General features: G+C 40.8%; 1 protein-coding gene across 1 annotated transcript in view; it reads left to right on the forward strand.

Annotated features, from left to right (window-relative positions):
* Positions 1-11625, forward strand: part of LOC111960702 (beta-galactosidase-1-like protein 3) — a 32438-nt gene extending 20813 nt beyond the window's left edge. Inside the window, exons 9-12 of the mRNA XM_070438914.1 lie at positions 4225-6005; positions 8110-8245; positions 8373-9943; positions 10632-11625. The gene's annotated coding sequence lies outside the window, so the exon portion shown is untranslated. The remainder of the gene's footprint in view (positions 1-4224; positions 6006-8109; positions 8246-8372; positions 9944-10631) is intronic.
* Positions 11626-12805: the final 1180 nt, after the last annotated feature.

Consider the following 12805-nt stretch of genomic DNA (forward strand, 5'->3'; position numbering starts at 1 on the left):
CTGGGTGGAAGGCAAAACACAGGATCCGCTTCGGGAGAGTCATATTCCTGGTCGTAATGATAGTGAGTTGACGTTGCTCTTATATTCAGTAGTTCCTCCCGACTGTATGTAATGAAACCTAAGATTACCTGGGGTACCAATGTAAGAAATAACACGTAAAAAAACATAACACTGCATAACACTGCATTTCAAAGCACTTAATGGCTACCGACATGAGTGCTACGGGGCGGTAATCATTTAAGCATGTTACCTTCGCTTCCTTGGGCACAGTGACTATGGTGGTCTGCTTGAAACATGTAGGTATTAGACTCGGTCAGGGAGAGGTTGAAAATGTCAGTGAAGACACTTGCCAGTTGGTCAGCGCATGCTTTGAGTACACATCCTGGTAATCCATCTGGCCCCGCGGCTTTGTGAATGTTGACCTGTTTAAAGGTCTTGCTCACATCGGCTATCGAGAGCGTTATCATACAGAACAGCTGGTGCTCTCGTGCATGCTTCAGTGTTGCTTGCCTTGAAGCGGGCATAAAAGGCATTTAGCTCATATGGTAGGCTAGCGTCACTGGGCAGCTCGCGTCTGGGTTTCCCTTTGTAGTCCGTAATAGTTTTCAAGCCCTGCCACATCCGACGAGCGTCAGAGCCTGTGTAGTAGGATTCAATCTTAATCCTGTATTGACGCTTTGCTTGTTTGATGGTTCGTCTAAGGGCATAGCGGGATTTCTTATAAGCATCCGGATTAGTGTCCCGCTTTCAGCTCTAGCCTTTAGCTCGATGCCTGTATTCCATGGCTTCTGGTTGGGATATAAACGTACGGTCACTGTGGGGACGATGTCATCGATGCATGTATTGATGAAGCCGATAACTGAAGTGGTATACTCCTCAATGCCATTGGATGAATCACGGAACATATTCCAGTCTGTGCTACCAAAACAGTCCTGTAGCGTAGCATCTGCGTCATCTGACCACTTACATATTGAGCGAGTCACTGGTACTTCCTGCTTTTAGTTTTTGCTTGTAAGCAGGAATCAGGAGGCTAGAATTATGGTCAGATTTGCCAAATGGAGGGCGGGGGAGAGCTTTGTACACGTTTCTGTGTGTGGAGTAAAGGTGGTCTAGAGTTTTAAAAAATTCTCTGGTTGCATATGTGACATGCTGGTAAAAATTTGGTAAAACTTATTTTAAGTTTGCCTGCATTAAAGTCCCCGGCCACTAGGAGCGCCACTTCTGGATGAGCATTTTCTTGTTTGCTTTTGGCCTTATACAGCTCGATGAGTGTGGTCTTAGTGCCAGCATCGGTCTGTGGGGGTAAATAGACTGCAACGAATAATATAGATGAGAACTCTCTTGGTAGATCGTGTGGTCTACAGCTTATCATATGGTACTCTACCTCAGGTGAGCAATACCTTGAGACTTCTTTAATATTTGACAGAGCAGTGGTTAAAAGCCAAGGTAATAAGATTTGATTATGCATATGGCAGGCAGTCCAAATTGCACAACATTCTTTAAATTGAGCTAAATCTTAATACACTTTTCCCAAAATACCAATCCACTGTAGAATCCAATAACATGAATGTTTCAAGTTTATATACCTGCAGCTGAAGATAACTTTGTCAGGCAGCTCACACAATGTCAAACAACAACAAGAGTGTGAAACTACAATTTGCTCCATAAAAATACTCTGCTTGTAAACACAGAATGCCATTTCAGGGCTAGGTGATTTCTGCCACCCATTATCCACTTTTGAACATATTGGGAGGGGAGCACTTTCCACCAGTAACCCCGAGTGGCTGCAGGTTTCTCAGTGCTTCAACACCTTAAAGAGTGCTGGAGGACATCTCTTAGAAAGCAGCAACAATCACCTCAAACAGTTGGAAAAGGGAGGATGGGTTTGATTGTGTGATGTACTACCAGCTGCTGTCAAGCTCAGATGCTTTCCCAGAAATGATCTTAAAAGCATGGGTTATTTCCTGAGTCACAGATGTTTTCCACTTCTGTATTGATCTGGAGTTGTCATTTGTCACATACCACTTTTATGCAGAGGTCAAAATGATCATATGAAATGATTATGTTGTGACAAAAATAAATAGATGCAATTGTCTTGTAACTGATCATATATATTGTTACCTAGCAACCGCTCAGTCTGAATAAACAGTTCATTTTCAATATATAGCTAACAGTTAGGGGCTCTATTTTAACAAACCTAAGGCAATGGTAAATCTAAGGGTAGGCGGTAGCGCTATAGGTTCAGTGGTATTTTTGCTATTTTCACTATTACTATTATTGGCGCAGTTGCTGGCGTTGGCGCGAATGGGCTGAGTTTTGATGATTAAATAAGTTGTGTGTGTGTGTTGAGGCTTTGGCCCATTACTGGCCAATCAGAACGTGCTCCATGGGGAAATATGTGGTTGCATATCTACGGTATTTTATGTATTACCTTGGAATCAATTCCAATGTTAGTCCGTTATAGTTTGTTAAATGGCTTACAGAAACGAAATAACAAAATGTAGACCTATCTTTGCTAAATACGTTAATTAACTTGAACCCATTTGCAGTACACATTGTTCTAAGTAATTGCATGGCTTCAGTAGCATTCACACTGATATAGAGGCTAGGCCTACTGTACATTGCATTTTGTCTGAGCATGGACATGCCAAACATTGTCAATAAGCAAGATTAATTAAATGATTTATTAGGCCTAAAAAGAGAACGAATAATTCGAATCAAATTCTAAACAAAACAACAAGTTGTTATCAATAGATACACTTAAAGGAAACATAATGTCTCCCTGTGGGCATATAATATTAAAACAACGCATTCTATGGAGAGTTTTACGCACATCCAAACTTTTCACAGGAGCTGGACAAAGATCCAATATAAAGAGAAAGGGGGAATGTCCAATCACCGTTAAACTGCCTCCAAATAGGCTTATTATTTATGAACATAATCGAAACCATTTTACAGATCACATCGCGTTCACACATATCCAGAAGTTGCATTGCATGCGCGCTACGGACGTTGTAACCATAAAACCAGGAAGGTGAATCCTTCTAATAAGATTGTTTGTTTTTCGTAACATTTTATTACAACTAATCTTTTTTATTTTAACAACAATAAATAAATACATGTAAAATGAATTGATATCATAAAATCACCAGGATAAAACGACACTCATTGCTGTTGAACCAGCAGTTATAGTAGTCCTAAGGGAGGGCTTGGGTTTTGAACATACTGTATGAAACGGACAACAAACAATTGTTACATGTTACAGATAACTTCTAAATACGAGTTTCACCGGTATTTACCTGAGGTTCTCATCTCTCGTTTCCTGATGGGCATGAAAAGTAGCCTACATGGAGGGGGTTTTACGCATGCCAAAACGGGACCTGCATGGCTAAAATAATGTGGGCCTGCCTACAATGCATAGATAAAAAGGGAATGTCAGCTCAGTGTTTTACTCCTCTCAAACTTTATATTTTAATAATGCTTTGGTGATTAAGATTTTTTTCCAAGTGGTCTCAGGAGCCAAACCCTTTATCGACAGTTGACTACTTCGCGATTGCATTGGGCAGGAAAAAAAAGCCTTAATTGAGAAGAGGGGAAGCTATGCTTGGTTTTTACCCAAATAAAACTAAATAGCGAAAAAGCATGAGTTTTTATGTTTCTAAATACTGTACGAAGTATACAGGCACCAAAAACACATTCGACTACTCTTGTTCCATGCGCATATAGGCAGTGTGCGTCACGGCTGGACAGGCTGCGTTCCGCTGTCAATTCATGCCATAACCATCTGCATTACAACTAAAATCTGCTTTGGGTTGATTGTAAATATCCCTACCAGCGGTGCCTGAAATTTGCACTTTTGATCATGTTTTAAGGACACGCCTAAATTATTCCCACCCCTCCCATCTGAGTGCTAGCTTGCTGATATAAGAGGGGTGACTGTGACTGACAGGGGCCCTACAAAATTATTAGAACAATATTAAATTATTAACCTATTATCATTAATATAATATTTTATTTACAATGTACTATTTTCTTGTTTTTGGAAAAAAGTAAACATCCAGAGAGCCGCTGTATTGGTCCATAGTGAAATAGGCTACTTTTGCGCCCTAACCTGAATATCTTCACAGAAAATTCTGAGTGTTTTTAGCTGGCATTTAATCAATGCAGGCAAACTTTTAGCAAGCTATTCCTACTAAATCAGTTGTCCCTGCCTGGTGCTAACAGATGCAGCTTCAGGCTCAGCAGCCCTGTCTCCCCATCCCCATACCTCTGAACCAGCCCTACTCCCAACTGAAGGAGGCGAGCAGCATTGTGTTGAATGACATGTCAGTTTGCATAATTGCAGGTACTGCAATGCAAAGGAAAAATCTCACTTGACACAGAGGCAGCCAATATTAGAGACTTAAATTAAGAGATGCAGGCTCTTAGAGATGGATGGGAGTCTCTCCTGTCTGAGGCAACACTGATTGCTACGCAAATGGATGTTCCACCTCAATTTAGCAAGGAACACAGCCGCCAGAGGAAAAGGAAGAGATTCCATGATGAGACCTCTGAAGAGGAGACAGCTCAGGACAGTGCAGCAACGGTGTTTCGGAACAGTGTTTTTTACTGCTATGGACAACATAAGTGACTTGGACACTAGGTTCCACAACACTGCAAAAATTGTTGAAGAATTTTCTGTTCTGAAAGTTGGGCAGATTAGTGAGGATAAAGTCCCTTCTGTGTGCCAAACACTGATCATGAAGTATTCCAGAGATCTTACACCTGAGTTTCAAAATGAAGTAAGACACCTGAAAACTGTATGCTGCAACTTTCTCCCCTAACTTGTCCCCTCTTGGTCTCCTGAATGCAATTTGTAAGATGCAGCTGCAAAGCATTTTTGGAGAAGTGTGCATTGCTTTACTTATATTTTGCACACTGCCTGTGACTGCTGGTGGCGAGAGAACTTTCAGTAAGCTTAAACTGGAACTATTTGAGGTCCAGTATGTCCAAGGACAGGCTTTGCGGTCCATTGAAAGTCAGTTAGCTAGAAAGCTGGACTTCAAAGACTTGATCAGTGACGTTGCTAGCAAGAAGGCTTGGCGCTGGGCTCTTGGTGAGTAAGGCTGAGCAAGGCCCAGTGATAAATGTTAAATGGCATGGCTATGGATATTGGATCACTACACATATGATGCCCACAGGCTGAGAACAAGATATATCTCAAAGTAATGGCTGGATTGCCATAACAATTGTTGTGCACAATCAAGACCCCAAGTGGAAGACACCTATTGATTTGGTGACCACTTGACCTTTCCTCTAGCGCCACCATCAGGCCTTTTCATTTCCATTTCGTTTTCAATTTCCACTTTTACAGCTGCTTATTTTCTAGTTGGTATGTATACTTAGTTTAAAAATCTGCTGCTGCTTTAATTTTGTTTGTTATATAATTCTATAGATGATTAATGTTAATTTATTTTAATTGAGGAGTTTAATATATATTTAAGTTATATTTGTTTTAAGTTTTAAGAGAATTTAAGTCATTCATGTTAAGAGAATTTTCAATTCAAGAATTTTACCATTACAATTACAATTAGACTGTAAAAGGCCTTTAGCACATTTCTTATAGAGGTTATCAGTCTTGCATCAAATAGTGAATTCCACTGTATGCAGAATGTTGCATGCATGTCTGCACAGTGTTATATTTTCACAGCTCACTGTCAGTAAATATCGTACAGTAAATATTGGACTACAAGAGAGTTGCAAGCCTGCAAAGGTAGTTATTTAAAGCTTTGAATGGGTCGATTGGGTTCTGGAGGTGTGTGGTTACAGCAATTGCGCAGGGTTGGTGTGGCCTGTTGTGGTGTGGCCCAATGTGATATATTTTCAAGGGGCCCAAAATCCCTGGCGGCGCCTGCTCAGGTGAGAAGCTTCCTGAGGTTTCCTCTCTCCAGGCCAGGAGAGTGTATGAGCCTGTCATCATTCAGCAGCATCTGTCACTATGGGAGAGCCTGCAGTTTACTGAGAAGGTGAGCCGCTAGAATTGGTTGTATACTGTATCCCTAGAATTGGTTGTATACTGTATCCCTAGAATTGGTTGTATACTGCATCCCTAGAATTGGTTGTATACTGTATCACTAGAATTGGTTGTATACTGTATCCCTAGACCTCCTTACATGCTCTCTTCATTTTTTATTTTGTGGGCAGATGCAGCAGCACGTCTGGTACTTGCTTAAACCATTAATTATTCACTAGCCGCTGCTGTAATTTGCTCCCTTCTGAGACAACAATTATTTTCACAACATCTAGATCCAGACACACTTGTAGAATTTTTTTATTTCAGATTTATAGTAATTGGCTGTCTAAAAATAGAGCTTGACCTTTATATTAAATATACAGTGCCTTCAGAAAGTATTCATACCCTTTGACTTATTCCACATTTTGTTGTGTTACAGCCTGAATTCCAAATTGATTTAAATATATTGTTTATCTCACCCATCTACACACAAGAACCCATAATGAGTTGTGTGTAGATGGGTGAGAAAATAGTTTTTAGAAATTTTTGCAAATTTATTGAAAATGTAATTTATCAAATTTGCATAAGTATTCAGATGAGTTACACATTCCCATGTGTAACTCTGTGTTGTTTTTGTCGCACTGCTTTGCTTTATCTTGGCCAGGTCACAGTTGGCCTACCTGGATAAATAAAGGTGGGGGAAAAAAACCTGAGTCAGTACTTTGTAGATGCAGTTTTGGTGGCGATTACAGCTTTGAGTCGTCTTTGGTATGTCAGTATCAGCTTTGTACACATCTGGATTTGGGGATTTTCTCCAATTCTTCCTTGCAGAGTTTCTCAAGCTCTGTTAAGTGCGATCGGGAGTGGTGTGAACGGCAATCTTCAAGTCTTTCCACAGATTTCCAATGGGATTCAATTCTGGGCTTTGGCTGGGCCACTCAAGGACTTTCACATTCTTGTTCTGAAGCCATTCCAGCGTTGCTTTAGCTGTATGTTTGGGGTCATTGTCCTGTTGGAATGTAAATCTTTGCCCCAGTTTAAGGTTGTTTACACTCTGAAACAGGTTCTCATCAAGGATGTGCCTGTGTTTGGCTCCATTCATTGTTCCCTCTGCCCTTACCAGTCTCCCAGTCCCTGCCGCTGAAAAGCATCCCCATAGAATGATGCTGCCACCACGGTGCTTCACGGTAGGGATAAGTTAGACGGGTGATGAGCTGTACCTGGTTTTCTCCACACATAGCGCTTTGCATTCAGGTCAAAGAGTAACATTTTTGTCGCATCAGACCATATAATCTTTTGCCTTATGCTCTGAGTATTTCACGTGCCTATTTGAAAACTCCAGGCTTGCTGTCATGTGCCTTTTTCTCAGGAGTGGCTTCCGTCTGGCCACTCTCTCATAAAGCCCAGATTTTTAAAGTGCTGTAGAGACTGTTGTCCTTCTGGCAGGTTCTTCCATCTCAGCCAAGGAACTCTGTAGTTCTGTCAGAGTGTTCATTTGGTTCTTGGTCACCTCCCTGACCAAGGTCCTTCTTGCTCGGTTGCTCAGTTTGGTCAGACGGCCAGCTCTAGGCAGAGTCTGGGTAGTTCCATATTTTTCCATTTCCCAATGATGGACACCACTGTGCTCTTAGAAACTTTCAACACTCTAGAAATTGTTTTATACCCTCCCCCAGATATATGCCTCATCACATAGATCGGAGATCTACGGACAGTTCCTTGGACTTCATGGTATCTTATATAGACAGGTGTGTTTATTTCTAAATCATGTCCAAACAATTGAGTTGGCCACAGGTGGAATCCAATCAACTTGTAGGAAATTGGATGCACCGGAGCTCAATTTGGAGTGTCATAGCAAAGGGGTGTGAATACTTGAGATATTTCTGTATTTCAATTAAATTTGCAACAATTTCCAAAAATTATGTTTTCACTTTGTCATTATGGGGTATTGTGTGTAGATGGGTAAGAAAATCCATTTTGAATTCAGCCTTTAAGATAACAGAATGTGGAATAAGTCAAGGGGTATGAATGCTTTCTGAAGTCACTGTATCATGTAATGTATAATCATGTCAAATTAGAAAGAATGTTGTTGTTGTTTTGTCCTGCTGTAACCCTTGAAGTCAAAAAGCAGTCAACATGGAGAACCTTCCTGTCAACAATAGCAATGGTCAGTCCTATGACTACACTCTATATGAGACCACCATCAGCAGTGGAGACCTTCTGAACTCCAGGAACAATGTTAAAGACAGAGCCCTGGTGAGTACAGACACACAGCTACATGATATGATGTAATTATGTCATGATATTAGAAAATGTCAAGTACCCTATGATGCACACACTGTCAGTAAATTATTTCTACTAATAAACTTGTCTTGTCTTCTAGGTGTTTGTGGACTAACTCTTTGTTGGAGTTCTGGACTATAAGATGCTGGAGTTTGCACTGCCTGATGGGAAGGTGTAGTGATAGTGTGTTTCGGGCGACAGGTAGCCTAACGGTTATAGTGTTGGGCCAGTAACCGAAAGGTTGCTGGTTTCGAATACCTGAGCTGACAAGGTGAAAAATCTGATGTGCCCTTGAGCAAGGCAATTATCCCTAATTTGCTCAAGGGGCACCATACTACTATGGCTGTCTCTGTAAAACAACACATTTCACTGCAGCTATCCGGTGTATGTGACAATAACCCATTATTTTATTCTATTCAGTCTATAGGTGTGCTGCTGAGCTGCTTTCTAAACTGGCTAGTTTATATTCAACACCATGATAGAGGTGAAAGCTTCTGGTAATGCTGATCAATGAGTGTGTTACTAAGGTGCCAGGATTAAGCCAACAAAGTTTCCAGACAAATGTTGTTCTAACAAAGAAGAATCGTAATCACTAACTTTGCACCTGCCTGTTATTGGAAAACAAGTCCATGCTGTCCTATAGCACAGCAGCAGATTGGACTTGATCAATTATTATCTTCAGTTCAACTGAAAGCCACGTTTCCTCTACTGTCTCTAGTTAGTCTACTTTGCATTGTGGACTGTAGATAGTACGTCCAATTGTTTCCACATATTTCATGTACTTTCCATTGAAGGGGGAGAGGACATTGAGTTTACATGTGGAGAACTGTGGGAGAGTGAACTGTGGTAAACTCCAAGATGAACAGCGTAAAGGCAATTCGATAGTTTTACCTACTGTTTCTGGGTCAGTGATAGCCTTGTGGTAGTATAACTAGACACATCTATTGGTAAATCCTTTCAGAATAGGTGCTCAAAAGCAGCTAATTAACCACAATGTAGAAAATCAAAGACCGCCTTATTTCAGCCTTGGCTTATTTTTCAGGTCTTGTCGGAGACATTGAGTTGAACAATAACCCGCTATGAGGCTTTATCATTCATAGTCTGGGTATGAAGCCTGGCTTTGTAAATAGGTTTGTACTGATCATGAACATCTTTCAATTTCCGTCCCCATGTTTATTTGTTCTGTTCTGAGTCTGTCATTGCTCCTGCCTAGCTCGGATTCTGTTGATTATCTTCTTGGTTCTCTCTGAGCGTAGAATTACAATGCCAGATTGCAGAAAAAACAGATTTTTCATGTGGTTTCCCACTGCCATGTTAAAAACCCATTATAATCAGCTGGGAAATTAGCGCTGTCTTGAAAATGCCTGCCCACTAAGAACAACACTACATCAGAAGATCAGAAGTGGAATTAAACCATTTATATATCCACGACTGAAGTCATGCCATTGTACACTCTCACAAATGATCTCGTTATATTAATAAATATAATGAGGAATCATATTAGTCAGTGATTTCCTGTGTTATAATAGGGTGATCTCCTCCCATGTTTCAGACTGAGTGCAGCAAGCCAGTGGAACTCTGTCTCCCAGAGGCTTTCCTTCCTTCCCAGGGTTCTTCCAGGGCATGCTGTATGTGGGCGGCCATCCCAGAGACACCTTCATCAGACTGCCTGTGAGTAAAGCAGCCCAACAGGGTCTGTGCTTATGAAAGAGAGCCCCACCTGTCCATACTTTTTATTGATGTGTAGTATAGTAGGCCTATCTCTGATTTATTGATAGCTAGTGTAGTAGGCATATCACACATGAGACCAACGTAGTGATGAAAGAAGGTCCTAGAGAAACTTTAAACTCTGACAAGCTGACCAGACCGCTCACGCACAAGCTAATTTTGTCCACCCACACGCAGGTTGAAATATCAAAACAAACTCTGAACCAACCTTATTCATTTGGGGACAGGTTGAAAAGCATTAAACATTGGCAATTTAGCTGGCTATTTTGCTGTTGCTAGCTAATTTATATCCTGGTATATAAACATTGGGATGTTATTTTACCTGAAATGCACAGGGTTCTCTACTCCGACAATTATTCCACAGATACAAGGGTAAACCGAGTTCGTTGCTAGTAATCTCTCCTCCTTCAGGCTTCTTCTTCTTCTGTGGACTTTATATGGCAGTTGACAAACAACTTTAAGGTGCATTACCAGAACCAGCTGGATTAGAATGTGGACCTCAGTTCATCTTTCAATCATGCTCCTAAAAACCAATGAGGAGATGGGAGAGGCGGGACTTGCAGTTCATCAAGCGTTACAAATAGAACCAAGTTCTATTTTAGCCACTGATTACAGTGAATTCCATTCATAGGGCTGGAGTAAAGGAGTGGTCTTTATCAACGGGCAGAATCTGTGACGCCACTGGTCCATCGGTCCCCAGCAAACCCTCTACCTCCCTGGACCTTGGCTTAACTGAGGAAACAATCAGATACTGATGCCGTAACTGATACTGCCTTTCTGTCTAACTAGTTCCCTGGAAAAACACCCTACACAGGAGTTCACTCAGATGCCTCTGTTAGGAACATCACAGGTCAATAGTTTGTGGGTTTGATGATATTGAACTTGGCAGTGCTTTGCGGGAATAGTCCTCAGGCGACTTCTCTTCCCTCTGAACGTGTTGGTTCCACGCCTCGGCTGTATTGACCTCTGCTGTGTTTCAAAGCCTTTTGTTGATCTCAGGTCATTGTGTTTGAGGAGCTAGAAGCTGATGGTAAAATCCAATTCGCCAGCAAGCCTGACCTTGGAATGACTGTTGACGTATAGTGAGGATGGCCTAGTGGAATGGAGGTATGGTTAGGAGTTCCATCCTCTCACATTTTCACACACTGCCTGCCATCAGGGACCTAGCTAGATAGCTACTCAGAATCGATGCACATCACTGCACATGGCATTTATTTCCTGTTGGGAAGCCCCACCCTCTGAATGATCCAGACTAATAAAGCATCCTACTAGAGCTTGTAAATGTAACTGTGCCTTCATTATATATGATGGGCCACTGCAGTATCTGTACAGCAATATCTATTTTGTGCTTGTTGTTTGTGCATTACCATTCCATATGTGTATTGTGAGAATTGTGTCAGAGATACTAATTTGGAGATTTCAGGTATTTTAATGTATAGGTGTTTGTCCGGATTCAAGGACACATCTACTTGACATTGTATTTCTTTGAATGGACAATTAAAACAAATACACAGATTGTTCTTTTGAGATTAACCGGTGACGTGTGATGGTGAATTAAACTGAACCATCAGTGCAGTGGATACTCTCAAATACAAAAGACATTTGTCAAGTACTTCACTTTTCAGTTGTTTATTTTTCTTGATAAATGCCATATGGTATCTCTGAGATGGAGTCTTGAGGAGAAATGAACAACCTTTAGAGTTACATGCAGAAGAAGTGATTCACACAAGGATGGAAGATGACTGTGGATCAAAGTAGGTAAAGGAAGGGGCGGAAATAGTGATTTGCCCTAAGAAAGCATTTAGGGCCTTGTATGAACCATCACCTTTGTTACATTATGTATGTACCACTACGAAGCTAAACACTGGATAAGGCTGTTCCATTACATTAAAGCCGTGTCTGATGGTCAGAACAGTATCGCTCGTTGATCGAACTGTGAGAGTGTGAGAAAGCCAGAGATGGAAGGAGAAGTTTGAGTTTTGTACCGTCAGAGTACTACAGCTAACTTATGATTATTTATGTGATTACAACAGTGTAGGAGCAAGCTCCATTAAATATCGAAGAGTTGAAATTGCACTTTCATTATGTATAACTCATGTCTTAGTGTTTTCTGGGTTCATCTCTGCAGGGCTCTCTAGACAGGCCCAAACATTTTTCCTAAAATCACATTAATGAACACAATCAATTCTAAGAAAGGTAATTGAAAATGAAGGCTATTGATGGCAATTGAAGTCAGAGCAATACAGAATTAATGGTAAATAATGAAATGTTGTGTCTCAGTTGTTTGGTGTTGCCCACGAACTTAAATGTAACCTCAGAGCTTGTCTGTGTGTGGTTTCTGAACCTCAGTGGCTGAGAGGCAGCGATGAAAAAAGGGGGTGGGGGCAAACATGGACAAATAAACGTTCAATTATAATTCAATTTGACAAGAGGACATTCATACTTCAAATAAATACATAAATAAATATATTCATTTAGATTTTCGCATAAATAGACAGACTTCACTTGACATTTTGAATGGAAACAGATCAGAAGACATTGATTCTTTCCTAATGATCTTAATGGTACTGCTGTGCAATCCAAAGCCTAAAGATGAGGTCAACATGAACGTTAACAGCCACACACATTGTTTGATCTCAAAACATTCGCTTTGACTTCTTTAATGAAACAATACTATTGAATAGAAATGATCAGAAATTACATGTTGGTATGTCCACTTGACCTGATGGGGGAGCATATTTTTGTGGGGAGCCATATCGAATGGGGGAACAGTAACTGATGGGAAAAGCGTATTTGATCTCATAC

Source organism: Salvelinus sp. IW2-2015, linkage group LG4p (genome assembly GCF_002910315.2).
Source record: "Salvelinus sp. IW2-2015 linkage group LG4p, ASM291031v2, whole genome shotgun sequence".
In the NCBI taxonomy this organism is placed as follows: Eukaryota; Metazoa; Chordata; class Actinopteri; order Salmoniformes; family Salmonidae; genus Salvelinus; species Salvelinus sp. IW2-2015.